This window comes from Solea senegalensis, linkage group LG14 (assembly GCF_019176455.1).
Source record: "Solea senegalensis isolate Sse05_10M linkage group LG14, IFAPA_SoseM_1, whole genome shotgun sequence".
NCBI classification, from domain to species: Eukaryota; Metazoa; Chordata; class Actinopteri; order Pleuronectiformes; family Soleidae; genus Solea; species Solea senegalensis.
In genome coordinates, this window is record NC_058034.1 from 5500939 (window position 1) to 5525328 (window position 24390).

Below are 24390 nucleotides of genomic sequence, written 5' to 3' on the forward strand. Positions count from 1 at the left end.
ACTCACTCCCTCTCTCCCTCACTCCTGCTGCTGTGTAGCAAAAGGCATCACGTAGTAAACAGCCACGAGAGGAAGAGTATCACGTGTCGAAATAAGTACTCGTGTGTGTTCCTGTGTTTGTATGAGCTCGTGCTTGTGCTCGGACTTAAAGTGAGTGCATGCAGATGGTGCCCATGCCTGGACGTGTAGCTGGAGTCTGACCCAGACTGGACTTCCTGCGCCCGAGAGCACCTTCCTGAAACCATCAATCACTCTGTGTGGGACACGGGACACAGCTGTGCGGGTCTACACGTGTGTTTGAGGACAAAAACGCTCAGTTGTGGAAAATAAGCTGCTTTTGCGGCCAGTGGTTAAGGTTAGAGTAAAGGTGAGGGTCAGCCATGAAGTGATTGTGGTCGGGGTGATGCTGAGTGTTCAGGAAACTTCACTTCCTATCACCAGAAGAATCTCTGAGATTTGACCGCACAAAGCTACCACATTTTATTGTGAACTCAAATGACTTTTTATTCGAAAAGAACAGATTTGTTAGTGTTTTTCTAATCATGTAAAACAAGGATATGCAAATTCCTCGCAGTAATTATGAACCCACGACCAAACTGTTTGACAACTGCAGTCAAAAATCACTTTCAGACAGTTGTCCTCACTTTTTCCTTTTCCTCATTCAATGCAAATCTCATTTTCCTGTGCGTTTTCGTCGTTAACTCAGTCAACCACGTCTTCTTTTAGGCGTTTTATGGTGACATCACATGGAGGTGTTGGGCCATACCATTCTCATTTCGACACATCCACTCTTGACTTATCAGGCAACAACTTCCCTCCAACTTTTCTCTTCTCTACAGTATCTCTTTGAATCTCCTTCTATCTGCGTCTTGTCCCCCTTCTACCTCCTCTGGTTTTATTGGAGTAGCAGTGTCTCCCCTCCTCCCCCTGCTTGTTTGAAGCGGCCTGCTCATATATCATAGTCTTTCCTCACAGGATATCCTCTCTCTTCCTGTCTCTCCCTTTTCTTTCTCCCTCAATCTCTCCCTGTCTCATCACCCCCTCCCTGTCAGCTGCACTGGTGGTGGAGGGGTATGGGGGAGGAGAGGGTGTGGAGGAGAGGAATACCTGTTAACTCTATTTCTTTTCAGCACTTTAACACCGGTCCCAGAGGACGCACTCCCACACAAGCGGATGTAAATGTTAGATGTGTGCACATTACAGTTTAGAGAAGCTCCACATGATTTAGAACTTCTACGGTTAATTAGATATCGGCGGCCATGTTGGGAGTGAAATTGGGGTTGAATGAGTCACCTTTTTACTCTACTTTACTCAACTTAGTGGAGGGATGTGAAACTTAAAGGTGACGTAAGTGATTCTGAGGAAAGTCGACAGAGGTGGACTGCAAAGATTATAAAACAATTATTGTCTCAGTTCATAATTTTCATAGAATGTCAGATAAAGCGTATTCTCAAACCTCGAGATAATGACCCGAAATATTTAAATATTTACGTATAAGAAGTCATCGATTATCAAAACAGTTGTCGATTAATTAGTATTAATAAAGTATTCTTAGTTTCAAGTATATTTAATGAACATACTTAATCTTGAAGTTGTGTGTTAATCCTCGAGAATCTGTGTGTTTGTAATTGTGATTATTGAGTCATATACACACGCTGACTTGTTGGTCTTGTTTACATTGGGGTGATAATTAATCTTTAACTTGATGAACATGGCAGATGTGCTCACTGAGACGCTCATCGGGGTTTCACACCGCTCGTGGCGTGTGGAGAGCTTTGTTGGTTTTCTGTTGTCGCTTTAATCCCGCAGTAACGCCGCAGTTTTCACAGCTTAATCTAAAGCGTTACAGGTTTGGAAAGTGGGACTGTAGCAGCTGAAGGATGAAAAAAAAAGAAAAAAAGATCGTACTTAGATGTGGTCAGGTGTTATCCGGTTGCGATCCCATCACGGAAGACACATTTTATTGCCAGGTATTAAGGCAATGGCATCTCGTGTTTCACCCACAGACTGTGTAAAAAATGCATCTAGTCTTGCAGCGTTGAAAGTGAAGCCTAGCCAGTAGAAAGTAAGTAGCATTTAGCCACTAGGGGGCGACTCGACATCAGCCGATTCTCACTTGATTTATAATGTTAATAAACAGGTCTTCTTTAATAGATTAAATTATGTTACCAATGTACCAATCAGTGCTCAGTGGTAGAGCGAGTCGTCTTTCAACTCAAAGGCTGTGGGTTCAATTCCCACGTTGCTCGTGTGCCGTCAGCCTGTGAATGAGTATGAGTGATGAGTGACAGACGATGTGCTGTCACAAAGATGCACAGTATGAAAGTGAGAATGAATGGGTGAATGGCAAGTGGGCATCAAATACAGACCATATACTGTGGGAGGTGCAGTTTTTGGTGCAGTTTAAATTGCAAATCTCAATCTCTATATCTCTAAATCACTGACCAGCGGTGAGTGAGGCGTCGTCTGGTCTGAACAACATGGTTGATTAGCTCTTAGTGTTCCATGTTATTTCCTGTGAATTTCATACATCACAAGCATCTGGTCTAAGGTGTAATTCGACATATTTTATTCTTTTTGTTCAGTTATTTCTATTCTCCATAGAACTGTCCTTCATCACTGTCGTTTGTCCTTAATGAGATTTATTCTTCCGCCTTTAATACTACCTCACTCTCTCCTCCTGTCTTTCTTTTTTTCCTCTACACCTTGATTTTCCCTCTCCATGCCCTTGTTGTCATTTAGCTTACATCACCCGGCTCTGCCCTCCCTCTCTTCACTCTCTCACCTCTCCCTCTGTCTCTTCTTCTTCTTCTGTTACTGTCTTAATTTTTCTCTCCCCATTCCTTCCTCTCCGCATCCATCTACCCTTTAAATGATGCAGCCATCCATCCATCCATCCATCCATCTCTCTCTCTCTCCTTTTCTCTTCGGTTGAGGACAAGGAGGTGAAAGCCAAGCGGATTACAGTGGCAGTTTAATCTGGCTGACCCACCAAGGGATTGCTCTCTGCAGAGCTGGAGGGCAGCAGGAGTGGGTGGGAGGGTGGACCGGTGTGAGCTGAGGGGAAGAGAGGAGAGGAAGGGGAAGGGGCTCCATGTTGTGGAGAGGGTTAGGGGTTTGGATGAGGTGGCGTTGGGGCGGGGGTCAGTAAAAGAAGGGGAGGGAGAGGAAGAGCAGGAAGAGGGAGGAGAATGGGAGTGGTTGGATTTGGAGAATTTGTTCCTGTTTGTTTCGGGCTGAGCTGAAATGCTCAGTGTTTGTGTGCACTTGATGTCCACACACATGTGTGTGTGTGTGTGTGTGTGTGTGTGTGTGTGTGTGGGTGTGACTGTGTGAAGCCAGAGGTGGGGGAAGGGCTGTGGTTGTTATTAAGAGATGGAATATTAATGCTACTTTGCCTCTAAATTCTTTCCATCTGTCATCAAGTTGTCCCCGTGTGTGTGTGTGTGTGTGTGTGTGCGTGTGTGTGTGTGTGCGTGCGTGTGTGTGTCTAACCACTCACTATGAATAGAATTTCCTCAGATATTAACAGACAATTAGTCTGTTCCATGTTTCAAAGACACATTTAAAAACAAATGTCCTTGGTTTGATTTTCATTTTCTTTATTCTGAAAACATCAAAATGCCAGTTCACTCCATCTTTTCAAAGTCCTTCTAAAATCACGCAGCTTTTTATCCACAGTTAATGCAGTGACTGAGGCCTCGCCAGATTTATCAGCTCAACAAGCGTTGTTCCAGACTCGGTCTCCCTTGGCTGTGGGTCATTTGTTGTTGGGGTTTTTTTTTTTTGGTCTTTAACTACTATTTTTAATCGGCTTCACATGTGAACATGAAGAGCATTGGATGATGTGGTGATTAATTGTAAGGGTGCCAAGCAAGGACTTTGATTTGACTTCAGTTGCCAAGTGGTATAAAATAAATAAATAAATAAATAAACACATAATAAACAATGTGTTTTTGTTTCAGTCGTGTACAACGTGTGATGAATTTGGGCGTCGGGCTTGTTAAATTAAGAGCATTGTAAATAAAGGGATTCAATTGTCATTGTGAATTGTGTTATTCTCTCAGGAGAAAAATGCAACTTAAATAAATCATTGTGTTTGCATCGTACTTAAATGTCCTTTACAGTTATATCTTTATCTGACTCTTTTATGATTAATAAACAAACTGGAACAGTAGCTTCCATTTTGGGCATTTGACCCAAATGTTCCTCTACTCTCTTTATTGTATTTGAGAACACATTGTAAAATATTAGTGAATGAACTACTCAAGACAAAACCCCACACCCACACCCACACCCACATCTCACAGGCACACACACATCCTTTTCAAGACACTTTTTTTTTACGATAAATTACTAATTTTTCTGACTGAAGATTTGAAATGATTGATTGTTCTGAATAATCAGGCTGTGACACAAAGAAGGGACTTGTAACAAATGGGAAATGGGACATTAGCCCAGTCTGTCATGTTATGATTCATAGATTTGTTTATCGTTGGAATTAAAAAGAAAAGGTTAAACATGAGTAAAGAAGTGGAGACACACTTTAAGACAAAGGCCTCAGTGCATAAACTCCTGAGTGTGCAGACATGCTTGGTCCATTTTTGAGCCACAGTTCAATCGAGAGTTATGCGCTTCAACTAATACCTCATTTTAACTTTTAGCTCGCCCAGTCGAGCTAAAAATATTTTTGGATGGCTTCAAGGTTTTTCCCTCATTTAGATTTTAGATGCTTATTTTGTTCTTTGTTCACTGTGAGCAAAATGCAATGCTCTATTCAAGAGGGTTGGCCTTGAGCAAACAGGATGTTGATTGTCATTAGAGAGGTGTGTGAACTCAGTTTAGACATGAAGTGTCTTAACCTGTGCATCAGAGTAGAATAAAGTTGGATGCCAGCCTCATAAGCTCCAATAAGCGGACAGCTTGGACTGTGTTGTGCCGTTTGAATGTCTTAAATGACTTGTTGTACAGTGCTGGACGCAGCAGGGGGGTCTGAGGCAGGCTGTGTCTGTGGCTCTGTTTGCCTCGACAATGTCTTTCATGTCCCTCGTCGTATCAGCCGTCCTTTCATCAGTCCACCCCCCGCTGTGCAGTTCCGGAGGAGGGGTCCAGTCGGTGAGCCAGATCAGCGTCCTACTGGTGCTTGTCCACGATCTGATTCTGAAGGGGGGGCTTAACGAACAGGAGGGAGGTAGGATTGGAGAGAGGAGGAGGAAAGGGACTCCTGTGGGCTCCTCTTTAGTTGTTTACCTTGGAATGAATGTGCGGGTTTGTCCTATGAGAAGAAAGAGCAGATCAAGTGTGTGGAGCAATAGACCACCACTGATGCAGATACAGGAGCTGATCGGGTCCGTTTGTAGGGGCGGCCATGGGGGGGCTGCTCGTACACACACACACACACACACACACACGCACAGAGCACAGCATAGCGTATGTATATAAGCAACCCCCCCATGCTGAGTGAGTGTCATCGACACAACGATGGCATCAACCAATCAGCAACAGATTCACCCTGGAGGTAAACGATCTAGACTGTGTGTGTGTGTGTGTGTGTGTGTGTGTGAGGGTAGTTCAGTGGCACGGTGGTTAATATAGACTGTAGGCGCTGCTGTCATCATTGCACCACCCTCTGACATGGCTGCCTAAGGACCTTTTTTTAGGCCACACCAGGTGCAAGTGTGTTTTGGGCTGGTTACATGATCTTGATAAATGTGAATGTGTGTGTGTACGCAGATAGCCCGTGTGTGTGTGTGTCTGCGTGCTGGAGTCCACCAAAGGTCAGATATTGGGTGGAGGTGCCAGGAATAGGGGTGTGAGATGCCTTGGTGTCTACAGGGCCATGTGACACACACGCACACACACACACACACACACACACACACGCAAGGTTTTCAAACCTGAAGACACAGCAAAACAAAAGCTGTTGTCAAAGTGGGGAATTTTTTTTCTTCCTCCTTTATCTCTTTCTCCTCCACCTCTCTGTTTCTATCTTCCCTCTCCTCTCCTCTCCTCTCCTCTCCTCTCCTCACGTAAACACAATGCTGTTTTCTGGATCTGGGATGCCTGAGGGATAGAGCACAGACAGGAGCCCCATCACCATGACAACAGCTTCTCTGAGCTGCCTGACACCCAGACACCATTGGCTGAGGGCTGTTGGGGGTGGGGGAAGTGGAGAGAGAGAGCGAGTGCGAGAGAGAGAAAGCGAAAGAGAAAGAAGAATGATAGAGAAAGAAGTGGGAGCAAGTTAAGTGAGGGGTAGAAAAAGAAGAGGGGGCACTGCACGGAGAAAAGGAGATAACGGAGGCAAATGACTCCATTTCTCCTCGTGGGGTTGAACAGCCCGTTCATCTTAGCATGTGGGTTTGATACAAATAAGGAGAAAGCAGTGAAGGGGGTGGGGGCAAAGAGGAGAGGGAGGGGTGAGGAGGAGCACAGGGCCAGTGGAAGTATGAGTATAAATGATTTTCTCTCGGTTGTATAATTATGCTGATGGCCCAGGTTGTGTGTAAATGCTTGTACACAAGCACAATGCTTTGTGCTCTCTCTGCATTTATGACCTGTGCGTGATTATGTGAGACAGTGAGCTGCTGTCTTCCCTTCCTGTGCATATCCTCGGACTAATTTCACTTCATGCTGAATTTCCATGTCTGAAGCGTATGGCTTTGTTTGTTACATGGTCTTTAAGTAAAGAGCAGTGGGGGAAAAGGTTGCAGCTGGAGCCCTAAAGAGTTCACAACTAATATGATAACAATATTAGGCCAAATATCTCACGTTAATATGGCACTAATGAGAGTGCGAAGCGGCATAGCAGGTATTATGCACAACATCTTAGTCTGAGTGTATATAATATAAAAGATGAGGCTTTTGTGAGTGTTCGTTCTGTGGTCAGTGACAGAAACGTTCATGTGCACAGCAACTATCAATGCATTATAATCAAATAATCAAAATCAAATAACTGCTAAAACATATAAAAAAAAAACCTAAACCTTCCTTTAACTTAACTTTGCAACTTAACCTAAACCCCACAACAGTCTCTTTTCCCTACAAGATAAACCTAACCACACCTGCGTCATAGTTTGCACGGATCTGTGCTTGGCATCCACCTGTTTCTCTGGTGGTCCTCAGGGACCCTTTCTGGAACCTTCACGGATGTTGGTGAGCTCACCTGAGTAATAATTGACATTAAAGTCTGTCATCAGGTATAAAAAGAACACACAAATTCAGTGGAATCCCTATTATTTTAAGGCAAATTAAAAATTTCATGACACTTTTTTACGTGAAAGAAATTCTATTTACTGTTATAACTGCAAATAGCTGCAGATAGTTTACACTGACAACTTGTTTTTTATCAGGTGAAAAAACACGGAGAGGATGCAGATTTTCATTGACGTCACTGCCTCTGCTACGGAAGTCGTGTTAACCTGTAGACTCTCTGTCCTGAAAGTCACATGACATGTCCGGCGTTTAAATAACAAGACACGGTTACAAAATCTGAATCAGTTTAAAAACTCATCATACTGTTTGGTGTCTTCATTTGAGAGGATTTCCTGAAGCATTTTCTTTCATGTGCATGCAAACGTGACAGAAAAGATGAATGGTGAGTACAAAAGGACATAAACTCTCCTTTATAAAGAGCAAACAAACCAAATAGTAGAAAACAATATAAAGCATGTTTTTCCCCAAGAGGCTACAGCTGTAACAAGGTAGTGTGTAAGACATAAAATCATGACCAATTCTTAAGTTATTAATATTTAAATATTAATAACTTAAGAATTGTGTGTGTCAGCTTGCGTCACTGTGTTACTGTACCTGCAGAAAGCCTGTGCAATGCAATGCACCATGTTTATGTGTAGTTTAGCAGCTGTTCAGACGTGTGTGAGAGAGACACGCGGCTCTGTGTGACTCCATGTGCACCTTCCTGCCGTTCTGTCATCACTGGCATATTTAGACTAATCATTGAAGAGGTTGTCTCAGATGCTGCATGCTGTCTGAGTGTGTGTGTGTGTGTGTGTGTGTGTGTGTGTGTGTTTGTAAAGATGATCGAAACCTCTTTGTCGTTTTAGGAGGGTTAAGACATTTGGACTTGGTCTCTTTGAGCATTGAGACGTGGTGTTAGGGTTTGGTGTTTTTACTTGTAATGGTTAGATATTAAGTCAGTGGCTTGTGTGTGTGTATGTGAGCACACGTGCGTGAGTGCGTCTTTGTGTGCAAAAGAGAGGGAGAGGGACAAAAACTCCCGTCTCCCGCAAAATGGATACACCAACACGTGTGCAAGCACAGCCTGAGACATTTATGCCCCCTGTGTGAGTTGTGGTTACACACACACACACACACACACACACACACACACACACACAAGAGTGAGAGAGATGTAGGCTATTGGAGAGAAGAAGGGGAGAGCAGTGAATGAGAGGAGGAGGTTGTTTCTAAATCAGAACCAGAAGTTGAGACAGAGTGACTGTGTGTGTGTGTGTGTGTGTGTGTGTGTGTGTGTAGGAGTGTTTCAGGAGGTAAGGGGAGAGAAGAAGTAGTCTGAGTTACCAGGGGTGGGGGCAGAGAGGGATGTGGTGTGTTCACTGTGCCTGAAAACAGGAGTGAACAGTAAGCATATTCTTCACCACTATTAATCCTTTCTCCTGATGTGAGACCTGGACCGAACATTATCTTCTTTCTCTTTCCTTAAATTTCTCCATTCGCCCTCTCTCTGTTTTCTCTTTACTTCTCCTCCTTCACGTCCTCTTCTCGATGTTGCTATCTTTCACAGCCTTTATCTTCATGTCTCAGTGTGTGTGTGTGTCGTCCCTTCTCTGCTTCTCTTTCTCTCCGAGTGCTGGCTGAGATGATGCTGGGGATATTTCTGTCAGCCTCTCTTTATTTATTGATGGCGTTGCTGGTGAGACTCCGCCTGCCCACATGTGTGCTAAGAGAAAGAAAGGTGTTCTCTGGGAATGTTTACCTCCTCATTACCTTCCTCAGAGTAAACATTTGTCAACCTCCACCCCAAAGAGAGTGCAGCGATGACCCAGGAAGTGTTGGCTCTTTGACCCCTGAATAGGCGGATATTGAACCTGCTGCTCCAACCTTGTCTCTTGTAGATGATGAAAGGCCAGAGTCACTGAAATGGAAGTTTTAATCATCTCTGAAAAGAGCACCTCCCCAACACTGCTGCCACTGACAAAGACCTATGGCAGACAGTCAGCCACGCTGTCTGGCTACCTGGAATCAAATAGCGTGAAATAATGTCAGCACGTCCAGCTGAACTCTAGGAGCCGTGTTGACCTGTGGCTCAGAGGTCAGCAGCTTGGTACCAGGGCCAGTTACTGTATCTATCAGTTTGTCTCCAAGGTCAGACAGGGGGAGGAGCCAGGTGAGATGACAATAAGGCCTGTATCGTTGTTAGCTGGCTGTCCTGACCCTTCTTTTTTGTGTGAAACTTGTGTTGTGAAGCCTAGAGATTTGCAATGTTGCTGGTGCAATGATAGTCTTTCAAACCAGAAATTCACAGAAGTCATCTGCATCCAGGCACTTACTCAGGTAGTGATACTACCTGTCAATCTAAATTAAAGGTACAATATGAATCTCTGTTGTAGAGGAGCAGATACTAGCAATTAAGACCATTAACTCCTCAAGAAAATGTTTACTGCTATAATAAATCAAGCAAGAATTAGTTTAATTTCCCCGTATACTTCCATTCAAACAGAGTAACCAACCAGTTAACACCTGGTGGCTAACTGCTACGTCCACCCTACTTACTGAGACTGTCCTCCAATAAAACGTGCTTATAGGTCGTATGCAGGAATTACGACCTATGTTTACGTTTTCAAAACATGCGCCCCTAGCGGTTGTATACATAACAGCAACCACTTCCGCCTTAGACGCCGTATCTAGTGGCTATTTTTTTTATTTTTACTACCCAACCCTGTCTTTTTGCCCTAACCCTACCCTCAGTAACATCTGTGCATATTCGAGTTGGAAAATACTACCTTTACGTCGCATTCAGGGGTTTGAAAAAAAACGACCCACAGTCACGTTTTCAGAAAACGACCTATATGTACGTTTCAGTTGGAGGACAGGTTGTACTTACTAGGCTTTTCAAATTGGAAGGCTACGTGCATTTTTACATACAATCAAAGTTGACAACCCTACGCCGTTCTGTTATATATTAATATTAACCGGTAATATTAGCCGCCTTGTGTACTCTGGAGGATAAAGCGATGGATGGATGGATGGTAATATTAGCAAATTACACTCACCTATATCAGGTACACCTGTTAAACTGCTTGTTGATGGAAATATCCAATCAGCAAATGAGTGCATTTTGACACATATGGCATGGTTGTCAGTGCCAGACTGACTGGTCTGAGTATTTCAGAAACTGCTGATCTGTTGGGATTTTCACCCACAACCATCTCTAGGGTTTACAGAGAATGGTCTGAAAAGGTGAGACTATCCAGTGGGCAGCAGTTTTCTGGGAGACCATCATGGGTGCCACTCCTACCACGTTATTAGGTTGGTTATCAGGTATCAGCCAAAATTCCCAGTTTGACTTCTAGTGTTTGGAGTGTGGAGCTCTTACATGAGGGCCGACAGGTTTTTGTTTATTTCTTTCGTTTCCTGACTTAACAAGACTTTATTTAAGGTTAGAGTTGAGTTTAAATGAGGATAAAGCTGTCTGCAGGATGGCACGTTGATGAAAGGATATCCGGTCACTGTGTTTGCATCAGTTTCGCAGATTACGGATCGACAAGTCTCTTATCAACTTCTTTACATTCTCTTCTCTGTCAACTATCTTCAACAGCCTCCATCAGAACCTAGGCAGAGTAAACACAAGTGGACAGCCACAGTTCTTCCCTACATGGTGTCTCCTCAGCTGCGGCGGCCCTGAGGATACATTTTTGAAGAGGTGCCTGTCAGCTATAGTGTAGCCTACAGCACTGCGGATGCCAAAACTTCTGCGCAGCTATAAATCAATCCTGTGGAGAAAACAGATTGTAAGGAAAGATTTTGACGTAACAGACATTATTCTAAGATTAACCACCTTTTGCTCACACTGTAATTACAGCAGGTGAAAGGAAACATAGTCTAAATGAGCCACTTTCAGATGCTCACGTACAAATTAAACCAAGTAATTTATGTTAAATTAAGTGGCTGATGAGTGTTTTTATTGCTGGATGGTATTTTACACACACTTTGCAGCCATCCTAACAGTAATTTTCACAAAGTGAGCGATATTGCATAGCTGTCACAAATATTTCATACCTCCTACTTGTAATAACAACTCCACTGAAAAAGAGACAACCTTCACTAATGATGATACAAAGCGGATGCACTTTTATGGCACAAAACATGAACCTTCAGGTGGAAAAAGAGCAGTGGTCTTATATTTCAACAGTGTGGCTCTTAAGCATGTCAATTTAACAAAACAAAGAGCACGCATTAGAAACTGAGTGCCTTTACTGCCTCTTAAACAGTTTCCTGGGGGAAACCCTGTGAGTTGGACGACGACACAAATGTGCTGCTCATATTTACGGTTCATGTGATGTGACATGAAGGCAGCATGAGTTCCTATGAACTGCACTGAAAAGCCATCGTTACAGCAGTCAAACAGTTTTTTAACACTTTCTCCGTCTTGCTTTTCTACACGTGTTATTGAACACACGCCCCATCCCATTTTCTTCTTATCAGCATCCTACAACAGTACCAGCACTCCCTTTCTCATAACACCTCCTCCCTTATTTGGCCTCTTCTCTCTCTCTCTCTCTCTCCCTTCTTTCTGAATCCTTTTTTTACTCTGCTCAATATGTTTCCCCCTTTCTTTTCTGCCTCTCTCTTAATTTTCACTCCTTCTCCTCATTGTGCCCGCGGGCCATCAGAGTCTCAGCTAGTCCCACAGACCGTCCATTGTCTTGGGAATGTGGTTTGCTGTCTCCCCTCACCTCCTCCTCCTCCACCTCCACCTCCTCCTGTCTGGCAGGAGACAGGGTTAGGTGGTGTTTGGCTCCTGGGTCCTCAAGACCACTGGGTTTGAACACTCAAACCTGACTAACCCCAGAACCAGATGAAAAGGCTGAACTTGCTATTAGACTTAGTGGAAAAATGAACGCTGTCTTGAGAAGACAGATGTGTGGTTGTGTGCTGTGGTTTGTCTCAAGTCTCGTGGTTTTAAATACTGGGTTTTTAAAGGACATATGGGGAGACGTGTGGTGTATATTTGGTGAAGCTCATCATCGATGCTCACCTGATACGCACAGAAACTCTTATGGTTAGCTCATTGACTGTTTCAACGTGTTTGGTCCTGAAATGAAAGGAATTGTTAAAAGTTCCACATTATTTTTTCATGAGTTATGAGGTAGTCCAACTTCTTCAACTTCTCCAACGTCTTTGACCTCTTTGACCTCTTTGCCCTCTTTGCCCAGTGTTGCCCGCCACACGGCAACATCGAGACACTGGAAGAATCTCAGTGCTGTTTGATTTTTGCGACTTTACATCAAGCAAAGCAGCACAAAATGTGTGTGTGTGTGTGCCTCTCTCTCTCTCTCTCCCTCTCTCTGTGTGTGTGTGTGTGTGTGTGTGTGTGTGTGTGTGTGTGTGTGTTTGTTTGTGTTCATGTCCGCATACCCTACCCCCTATGTCTGGCTCTCAGAAGGACTGCTCCTATGGGAATGCCCCTTGCTGCCTGTCTCTATACGCACTCACATGCACACACATGCACACACACGCACGCACACACTCTTTTAAAATAGAATTGGGATGAGTGGATCAGACTGGCGTGATATGGTTTTAAATGTGTGGTCCGTTGCTTTTGTTTGCTGAACACAAGTGTCAGACACACAAACTTAGCTCAGAGTGACAGAGTGACGAGTTTGGGCTGAATGCCAGACGCACAGACGTGTGTCTTTTGTCACAGCAGAACAGAGTGAGACTCACTCGAAGGCTCACATTTGACTTTTCACTTCCCTCAGCTCGTTGTCCCCGATTAGCACATCATGCACTGTCATTTACGGTACTACTATAGCTTGTTTTGAGCTGAGCGTGTCTGGCTTCAGCTTTGTGGTCCAGGCATTATGGAATGTGTACATCCCGTCTGAAACTCAGCAGGCTGCTCTCTCACTCCCCTTGTTTATGTTCACACTATATGGTACCGCCACTTCCCGCGCTCTTTTATCCTGCGCCAGAAATAAAATCCAGTTGTGTGAGTGCAACATGAGGAAAAGAGGAAAAAGAAGAAGTGAGCAGGAGAATATGAAAGAATGGCAAAGTATAAGGAGGAGGTAGATATTGCTAACAAGGTTGCTAGAGACTCTTTTCATTTTTAATAGTCCCGTAGGAGGCCTGGCTGATAAAGTGTTATATTATATTATTACATCTTGGCAAAGTTTGAGTTGCAGCAAATTCCAACAGTAGCAAGTGTGAAAGTGAGTCTGTAGGTTTGACAAACGGCAGCAAAATCTCTGGACAGTATCTTCCAGTCTCAACAGATTCAAGTTTTTGTGTAGGAGATATGTTTTGTTAAGTTATCGGTTAGAATTAATCATAAATAACTGAGGCTGAGGTTTAGTGTGGGCATCTCACCCGGTTGGCAAAATGTGACTTGTCTCTTGGTGGCTTATAGAACCTGGGCTGAAGTTTTCCTTGCTGCTTTTGTAATGTACTCCCTGCCTGTATGGCCACTATAAGAAGAAATAACTACATTTTACATGATAACATTTCTGTTAAAATACCGAAAAACAACCGAACTAATGTTGTTTATTTTATGCATGTTTACGTCACATCTGTTTACGTTGTAGTTACGCTGTAAACCTCTGAGTCACATGGGGTTAAACCCTCTGTGCCAACAATGCAGTTTCAACAGTCTTGTCATTGTACTGGTCCCACAATATAGCATCATGTCATTTTATCATCCAGTCATCTAATGATTATTTCATGGACCTAGATTTAATCAAATCTATTACATAATGCTAAATCACACATTGATTTATTGTATTTAACCTTTATTTAACCTTGAGATAGGAATCTGTTTTATGAAGTTACAGTTACCAGTTACAGTTCAGTTAATACAGTGCAGAATATAAAACAAAGAATAACATTTAACATTATAACATTTCTGTTAAAATGCATAAAAACAACAGGACTAATATTGAATCCATACAAATTCACATTTCTCTTCAACATAACTGAAAACTATAAGTTATAACTTGTGGGGAAAACTATTTAGTTCTGTGTATTCGCTTGTCTTTTCATTTTATTGCGTGTATTTGTCACTTGTGGATCACAAATACTTATTGCATTTGCTGCTGCTGAAGCTCTCCCTGTAAAGCTCAGGTGGAAACAGAACAACGATTCCCATGATCCCTTGCTGCTTCCAATTTTAATCAGACTTTTGTTATTGTTTTGACTGAGAGACTCTTAGCGGCAGAAATGACACACTGTGTGTTTAATGTGTCCAAACAGGCAACACAATACACACACAATAGACACAGCTTGCCAAAAGTGTGTGTGTGTGCGCGTGCGTGTGTGTGTGTGTGTGTGTGAGCGCCATCACCTGTGAAGTGGCCTTTTAGAGGATGATCTTGCTGCTCCGCTGCTGCTGATCCTCAGACCTCCTCCTCTGACCTGTCGAGCAGCACGGAGACTGAAGCCCTGTCGCACACTGACTCCTCCACATTGTTCAGTGAATTAAGAGCTGTCGCATGACACCAGTTATTGCAGAAGATGGGGGTGACAAAATCTTTCTACATGTAATGCTTTCCCTCTGAATTGTTCAGCCCCCACCACCACCACCACCACCACCACCACCGAGAAAATCACTTACCTTTTACTGCATTTGTCACAATTTGTTTTCTCTCCAAGCTCTTAGCATTCTACTGTTAATTAGCATCATTTATAATCATCAATTAGGCATATAGCTTCAAGTGTGTGTGTGTGTGTGTGTGTACTTTTATCTTTTATTCCTTGCACAAACTCTGACCTTGACAGGATCAGTAGTCCTCATGGCAACCAAAACCTGGTCCTAATGAGGCAGAGCCCCATTCATTTCTAAATCAATTTTAGGGCAAAGACACGAATCATTGTTAGGTAAAGGTTAGGGATAGGCATTATTAAGGTAAGGGATAAGGCTTTGTTAAGGCTGGGCAAATGAATGGAAGTCAATGCAGTCTCCCAAGAGTGAATTAACGCCTTCTGTTTGCACGTGCTCACGTGTGTGTGTGTGTGTGTGTGTGTGTGTGTGAGAGGAAGAGCACCTCCACTGTGATGCTCCGTCCTCTGGTTCCCTTATGGCTTTCCACCCAACACCAACTGCCTAATGAGGGAGTGAAAGGCCACGGGCAGAGAGGGCGGGGGCTGCATATCTGTGTGTATGTGCACTTGTGGTTGTGTGTGTGATTAAAGAGCTGTGCCAGCGGGGGGGCGGGACTCAGTTAGAAAGGGTCACCAGAGTGAGCAGCAGGCCATCGCCAACCTGCGGTCATTAACTACAGACACCGCCAATAAAGGCTCTGGGTGTGTGTCCCTGTGAGTATGTGTGTGCGTCAGGAGACCAGCTTCCACATCACTTAACATCATTTTGTAATTAACTCAGTTTATGCATGTTTACGTCACATCTGTTTACCTTGTAATTAAGCTGTAAACCTCCGAGTCATATGGGGTTAAACCCTCTGTGCCAACAATGCAGTTTCAACAGTCTTGTCATTGTACTGGGCCTGCAATATGACATCTTTTTTTTTTAATCATCAAATCCTCTAATGATTATTTTGTGGTCTGAGATTTAATCAACTCTATTACATTTGATTTCTTGTATTTAACCTTTAATTAACCAGGAATTTTCTTGGTTAAATCTATTACCTGGCCAAAAGAGCTCCCCATTTACAGTTCAGTTTAAATAATACACGACGTATAAATAATACACAATATAAAACAACAGTCAGGAGGAGAACACAACCAATTTAGTTAAACAGCTGCATTTTTCTATCACAACACCTTTTAACTTAGATTTAAAATCAATGCCTGAAGTGCTCTACAAATAAATGGAATTAATAGACAGCAGTTGCACATTTTCTTCTAACGTCTCAAACCCAAACTTACAATCTAGGGAGACAGCAAAAACCTATTGAGTTAGTTCTGGTTCTTGGTTCTAGTCTGGATTCTAGTTCAGCTGGGGCCTTTCTGTGTGGAGCCTCATGTCAGTGTGTTCTCTAACTTGCAAAGACATACATATTAGGTTCAGGCCAACTGCCCATGGGTATGAACGTGAGTGTGAATGATTGTTTTTTGCTCGTGTGACAGTGACCTGTCCAGGTTGTGCTCCATCTCCTCAGTGACCCTTACAGTATAGTGACTTTGGTTGTTGATGATGTCATTATTCTGTCTTCATGGTAACATATTTTGTCTGTCATACCTGACTGAGGAAGTGTGTGTGAACAGTGGCAGTGCAAGGAGCTGACGAGGGCCACAAGTGTTTATACCCTCAAACTGTTCAACGGTCGGGTTATTTTTAGCACTAGAATTGACTTCTGGAAACTGTTGATTCATGTTTGCAACAGTCTTTACTTGCACTTTGTTGCTGTCGCCTCTGTTTGTCTCGACATGAAACAAATCTCGTCGCCAGACACCACAAGATCTGAGAAACACAACAACACTGAGAAACGTACAGTTGTCACAGTGCTTAATCAGCATTATGTGAACTCATTTAACAATAGTTTGACTTGCTGGGATTTAAAAGCTTCACACGAGTTTTGATTACTGGTAAATCTACTCTTGGGTTTTTAAGTGAAATCTGTATTTAAATCATTCTAAAGCTGCTTTTCAGTCTGCCTTTTATTTGGCATTGAGTTATTTCACGTTGTTTTGTTTGCCGTGTGTTGTGGATTCTGTCAGCCTCTGTTCAGCCCACAGAGAAACACCACGTCCAATATCGTGTTTACAGGAGTTAGGGAATGACGTGCAGGATCGTCTGTGTTTCTGCATTTGTTTGCTTCATCTCAGAGCTCAGGTGTCTGCTCCTGTGTGTGTGCATGTATATCTATGTATATATATACATAGATATACATATACATATACATAGATATATGTATATGTACATATATATATATATATATAGATATATATGTATATGTACATATATATAAATATATATATATATATATATATATGTTGTATGTGTCTTTTCCCCATCTGCACTCATAACGTGTTTGTGTGAATTGCCATAGGTTGGTTGAGAGGCAGCAGCGGGAGTTGAGGCAGGTGCTGCCTGGGCGACATCCCCCAGCCACAGTGACTTTCCCCTTTGGCTTGCAGCTCGGAGCGATGCCTTAGCCGCTGAGAGGCAGCTCTGGGCTCCAGGGGCTCTGATGCTGTTAAGGAGATGAGGGAAATGAGTGTGTGTGTTTGTTTGGGTTTGGGGATCCCAAGCAGATTTGTTTACAGGTAATTAATTCACCTGATTGACATAGCAGCTGCCAGAGCGGTATTATGTGTGTGTTTGTGTGAAATGCGTACTACAGTGTGTGCGTGTGTGCGTGTGTGTGTGGGTGCACATGCCTGCACAGGGAGTGGCTCCTGCCATTGAGGGCATTTCCATGTCACAGGTTTGGGACTCTCTGTTCTCCATCGATTAGACCTTGTCTGTTGGCTTGCATGCCCGCTTATACGCTGCTATGTCGCTGCTAATCTTTATAGAGTTGACTCCACTGACACAGTTATTGGAGAGCTGCAGACCTGAGACTAGATTCCATCCATCCATCCATTATCTACCAGTTTTATCAACTTCCTTTGATAAAACAACACTCAAAAAGTATTGAATTGAGTAGAATTAAGTATGAAATCACCTATCATATAAATGCACATAGGTTTATTTACACCATGGCTGGTGCAACCTTCGTGAGCTTTCACACAGCTGTTGGCTCAGCATACTCAGAGTCACCAGCTTAGTCCTCCACTCACTCCAGCAGAGACTTGACTTGCACTGTATCCATGACGTCCTCCATGTCAGCCTCGGGGTCCAGGCAGTGGCTGGAGTGGCCCCTGGTGTGATCCTCTGCTGCTGTGGCTCACCTGCGTCAGTGTTGGCCATATCCATCAGAGATGGTCTTCTGCATACATTTGTTGTCGGTTGAGTCACTGTTTCCGTCAATCATCTTGAACCAGTCTGGTCATTTTCCTCTGTCCTCGGACATCATCAGGGCATTTTTGCTCAGAAAACCTCCGCTCTTTTCTCAGTAAACCCAGGAAATGTGTGTGTGTGAAAATCTGAGCTCTGTTTCTTCTTCTTAGTTTCTGCAATACTAACAACAGTGCCATTCAAAGTCATTTACACCACCTTTCCTCTGACACTTGGTTTGAACTTGCCTTTATATATTGCGTTGTGTGACGGTTAGTCACCTCAAATCAAAATCACAGTTTGAAACAAGACAATCTGCAATTCACAAAGGCTCCAATTTAATCATTCACTTAATTTAAGTTCTATGTTTGATACCAATTTTCTTTTTTAAATGCAACACATAAATGTTTGAAACAGTTCACATACAAGTTCTCATCATCGCATTAGATTATCTTTAATGTTTTGACGGTAGCTCATGTGGTGTCTTCTTCAAAACCTATGACGCTGAAAATGAAAATCACAATTGCAATATATATGTAAAATTCGATAATTTACAGAAACCATGCAGTTGAACAGGTGTACCTAATAAAAAGGCCAGTGGGTGTAAATGAGTCCATGGTAACGAAGCACGCAGTGGAACATGTATACCCATATTTTTTGTCACATACGCTTCACTCTTTCTGTGCAGCCATTGTGCATCAAGGACGAGGTCTTTACATGAACAGTTTCAACCTGTTTGCTTTTTCAGCAGTAATCACAATTTGTGCTTTGTTGTGTCGGTGCAAACAAGTCTAGCGCGAAGAGCTCATGAGAGAGAGAGAACGTGTGTGTGTACTTGCATTTATCTCTTTGTGAGGTCCAATAACCATTTTTGCCTGGGCCTTTTCAGGGTTAAGACCTGGTTTTAGGCTAAAGGTTAGAACTGGGTTTAGGTTAGGGCCAGGGTAATGGTGAAGGTTAGGGTAAGGGGCTAGGGAATGCATTATTTCAATGGTGTGTCCTCACTAAGATGTAGAGCTGCAACTAACAATTATTTTCTCGATGAATCGTTTGGTCCATAAAATATCAGAAAACCTTAACAAATGTTGACCTGGAAATGATGATGTTCTCAAATGTCTTGTTTTGGCCACGAACCAAAATGATTTCTTTGTTATCCAGAGCAAAGAAATGAAGAAAATATGCGCATTTAAGAAGCTTAAACAATCGGAAATCTTGTTTTGATCATGAAAAAAACTTCAAACCGATGAATCGATTATCAAAATAGTTGTCGAATCATTCAGTAATCGATTCATCTCTACTAAGATGTAAAAAAAACAAATGTGTGTGTGAGCCCTTCAGCGTGTATCACACTCACACTAGCATCTCAATATCAGTGTTGTTGTGGGCAGCAGGCGGCTGTGTGTTGGCCGGCTTGTCTGTACCCAGATAACAGCAGATCCATTACCCCCTGGAAGCCGAGGTCTGATCACTGAGCAGATAGAGCCTCTCACTCACTGTCTGTGGGCCGGCCAGCAAAACCAGCCTGTGCCGTAGAGCTAAAGAGGATCAGCAGCAGGGGTCAATGAAGCGCAGACCCCTTCTGCTTTAGGAAATGATTGAGAAAAAAAGGTATTTTCTCATCCTCATATTTTGTATGCATTTAAATTAGGAGAAACAAGCAAATGAAAAGTGGTTTCTGTGTGCATGTGTTGCATGTGTTGGTGTGAGTGTGAACCGTCAAATCTGATCGGTACTGAAGAGCACTCGCCTCTTTGGCTCGTAATGTGAACATAGCCTTGGTAAATCTGTCCCCCTTTCGGTCCAGACCAGAGAGTGAAGTGGGAAAAAAATAAGACTCAGTAAATAAAAGATTCCAGAAGATGAAGGTGATGTTCACAACATCTGTTTATTTAAAAATCTATTCCACATATTTAATACAACTAAAGACTGGACTTATGTACATTTTGCCAACTTGATTATTTATATTATTAGCGTTTCCAACATTGATTTAAACTTTATATGTAATTATGCTGTCGGGGAATAATAATCAACACGAGTGAAACTTTTTAAACACTAGATATTTTTCCTGTTAAACAATAAAAATAAAAACTCTCGACTCTAGAAACAAACACCAGACTCTTGTATGAATGGGTGAAATATTAGAATTACAGTAAGAAGTACTCAAGGTCATGTTAAACTTTTATTTTCCACAAAATATTCGCCACAGAAATTTGTCTTGAAAATGGAGGGATGGATGATTTGAAGGATGAAGGGTGATAACCCTGCAAAGGCGGCAAAAGACGTCAGCAAGATGAAAGGTGAACAGCGACGATGAGCCGCTGTGCTTTTGGATAGATGAGACCAGCTGATGAGCAGCTGACAGCCCCAGGAAATGACAGCAACAATTGAGTGTGCATGTGTGAGAGGAGCGCAGGATAAACACCACAACCAACGCTTCATTAAAGACTCTGCACATGGTTTGATTCTGCAGACTTCATCTTCAGAATTGGGAATCAAAATTTAAAAATACTGGTTTTTGACCTCCCACAGTGCTGTGAAGCTGCTGTGGGCAACACATTGTTGGTGGTTTTTTTTGTCTGTCTTTATCAATAAGTCCACAATAACCTTTCAGCATAGTGTACATTTGTGAGAGAATTAGACCTCTGCACCAAGGCTCTGTTTCCATCCTTGGAGAACTCTGTTCAGTTCAAGCAGTTCAGAGAGAGTGGGTGCTCTTATTCACTGTTCAAAAAATTCAACAGATTCTAGAGGATTTATTTGTCATACATGCATTTACCTTTTGAACAACGTGTTCTCCTCCTCGCCTGAGGGGGCGCTGCGTCCAGAAACACTGAAGGAGAAGTCAAGACAAACATCTGTTGGTTAATGCAAGGCAACGTCTGTTGGTTGCTGTTGGCAAAAACTGCCTATGCTGCAAAGCAACCTAAAAAAAAAAAACCCTGCATTTAAAAAGCTGTGGGTGAGACTCAAGAATCAACAATGTTTCCAGCCATCCTGCAAAGCCGTTACTGCAGCTTTAAGGCTGAAGATGTTTTATTGTGAACAGAAAGAGGGAAAAATGAGATGCTAAATGAAAATGAGACCCAGTGAATAATGGTGACGTCATGAAACGTATCCCTGATTTCTGTGGTTTAGTGGCAGAGCAGAGGGAGGAGTGTGTGTTATGTGTGTGAGGAGTCAGCACTGTGCGGGTATTGTGTGTGTGTGTGTGTGTGTGGAAAAGGAAAAAGAGGGCGATAGCAGCAGCAAACAGGGCAGCTATCAAAAGCCACAGGCTGCTTAAAACTCCATCTCTTTTCTTTTTGTCTCGTCTTTTCTTTTTCATCTCTCTCTCTCTCCCTCTCTCCCTCTCTCCCTGTCCCTCTCTCTCTCTCCTGCTCTCACGCTGCTCCCTGGCCATGCCGATGATTGACGGCCTGAGGGTTTTAATGGGCACTGGAGAGCAGGAGCTGAGGTCGGGGTTGTCATGGCAACTAGGAGAAGGGGCCTTTTGCTGCTGCTTCACCTGAGTACTGTGGAGCCTGGTTGGCTGGCTGAGGCAGCCACACACACACACACACACACACACATACACACGTACATGCCAGTTCCATCCACTCTTCCTCCTTTACCTGAGACATCCCACTGTTCATCCCGTCGTCTTGTGCTTCCTCACCCGCCTTATTCTCTTTCTTTCTCTCGGCTGATTCCTTCATGCTCTCTGATTCACCACAGCTGGTTAACTAGGAGCGTGTGTTTATTTGTGCACTTGCATGTGTGTAAAAATGTGAAGTGGTTGCCCTCGTGATTCTACAGCTCTACACCCAACAAAGTTGTGCTGAATATTAGGATGTTCCATTATCATCTGTCCGTGAAGCTCGTCCCACACTGTTCTTAGATCTTAGTCCAAAATCTTTACACAATCTAGGTCTGACCTCTGAAAGACAAAACAAATATTCAAGGAAAGTAGACCCACAGTTCACAGTGGACACGTTCATTAAAAATGAAATACAAGGATTTTAGATAAGAACTATAATTGACAGGGTCTGACTCAGGCGCAGCTTGAGGTCATTTAGCTGCGATGTTTCTTTTAAAAAAAAACATGTTTCTACCTGATACTTAAAGTGGATGTTTAGAAAAAAATAAATATAAAAACAGGGGTTTAGATGAAAGAGTGGAATAAAAACCACCACATTGTCGACGGAACTATACACTGACCCTCTGCCTGACATGGATGTACCCTCTTATATCTCTTTCACATTCAGATCCACTTTTCATTTTCAATAATCCGCTTTGACGTGCAAAATGTTTGACTTCTGTTTGTTCTCGTCACCTCTGTCTCCCCTCTCTGCTCATGTCTGACTCTAGTGGATGTTCATGTCCACACTCTTTGATGCTCAGAGAGTCCCACAGATTCACAGCCTCTTACCAGTGTGTGTGTGTGTGTGTGTCCAGCCTTATGGCCCCCGGGGCCTGTTAGTTAGTGTCTGGGTCTTACTGGTCAGCTGAGGGATGGAGGGATTGTTTGCTCTGGACGGAAGTGGAGCTCTAGTTACAATGGGGGAGGGGCAGAGTGTGTGTGTGTGTTTGATAAAAGTACAACAGAGATTTGATGTAGTCTTCATGTCCCTCTGTGATGGTGCTTTTTCTTTTTCTTTTTCTTTACAATTTTCTGCATTAAGATTTTTTAGCCTGTTATGATGTATCAGGTACTTTTATGCTGATGTCACTATCAGGCTGCTGGAGGTTGAGAGAGTAAACTGTGATCATGGTTAAAAGAAATGATCGAGTCAGAACCACAGTGTGACGCTGAGCTCTCACAGAAACGGTACAGTCTCCTCATCAGAGCTCCATGTCTAAAGCACGGGCATTTTAGGCTGCACCTTTCTTTGAGACTTGCTTAACTTCCAGTTATAATTGCTCTCTGGCTTGCTTTGAAGACTTTGTGTGTGTACATGTAGGCAGGTCACTTATGGTGCTTTTTCATTATACAGTTCTAGCACTACTCGGCTCGGCTCAGCTCGGCTCTGCTCGGGTACCTTGTACATGGTGCTTTTTTTTTTGTGAGCTGAGCTGATACTGAAGTGTGCCGGCCATCGATGAGGCAGCGTGACGTCACACAAGAGTCCAAAAAAAACCAGGAAGAGTGTTAGTAGAGTGTTCACGTAGCAGGAGGTGAAGCAATGAGAAAACCACGCGCCTCATACCCAAACCGAGTCGAGTCGAGTCGTGCTGGAACTGTATAATGGAAAAAGCTCCATTAGTGCGAGAAAGATGCACTGGTAGATCATTCCGTCTGAGTAAAATGAATGGTTGTGTTTTCTACGTCTTAAATGATCGATCAAGACATGAGATAAAAAGTAAAAGTGTTACAGAAACAAATGACCAAACCGAGCTTTAAGTGTTTGAACATTGAACCAGTTCTGTTTTAATTCCTACTGACAATTAAACTATACAGACAAGAGCTGCTTGTACCTTTATAATCCCTCTACCTCCCGTGTCGGGAACATCCTGTTACATGTTGCTTTATTCCACCAGCTGCCAAAACGTGTCCTCACTGTAACATTCTTGTCTCTGTCTCTCATCACTCACTGGTCCTGTGTGTGTGTGTATATCAGACTCTTGACAAAGAATTCATGACCAAACGCTAAGTGTCAGACTCTCCACCTCAGAAGAAAAACATCGGTCTTCTCCTGTGATGGAAGTCATTATAATTGAGAGCAAAGATGAGGGGAATATAGAAACTCATTTGGAGGCCGAATTCAAACAGTGTTCCGGGCAGGAATAAATCAAACATCATAATATTGATTTACTAGGTGATGTGGCACCAAAACGCTGCTTGAAACTTACCAAAATCTGGATGACACTCAGCAAAATGCCAAGGCCTAAAATTCCCACGTCTGGCTAGCTGTTAAAAAAATAAAACCAACATGGAGAAGTCTAATAATCTGCAACAAATTAGAAAATTCAGAAATGTGCACAGTATAAGTCTGCTGCAATTTGGCCCATTGGTGATATTATAAGTTTTATTTATTTAGTCTTTATTATTTTGACACTGAGGACTAATAAGTGAGTGATATGTGTGTGTGTGTGTTTGATGAACAGAAAATGAACAAAAATGACCTATTTAACAGCTCATCCGAGGGCAAACATGAGCATTTGTGGGGAAAAAAAACATCTTCTTTTTATGCAGAATTTGTGCTTATATGAGTTATATGTGATTGACACCTTTAGTGAGTGTTTTATGGAAAGGTGCTGCAGAGAAATGTGCATTTATCCCTCTTTCTGTTTGTAACTGTGTGCAGAGAGAGTGA

The 24390-nt window shown here is 42.8% G+C and overlaps 1 protein-coding gene across 2 annotated transcripts in view; it reads left to right on the top strand.

Moving 5' to 3' along the window:
• Positions 1 to 24390, top strand: part of ssbp4 (single stranded DNA binding protein 4) — a 91653-nt gene that overhangs the window by 42014 nt on the left and 25249 nt on the right. The window lies entirely within an intron of this gene.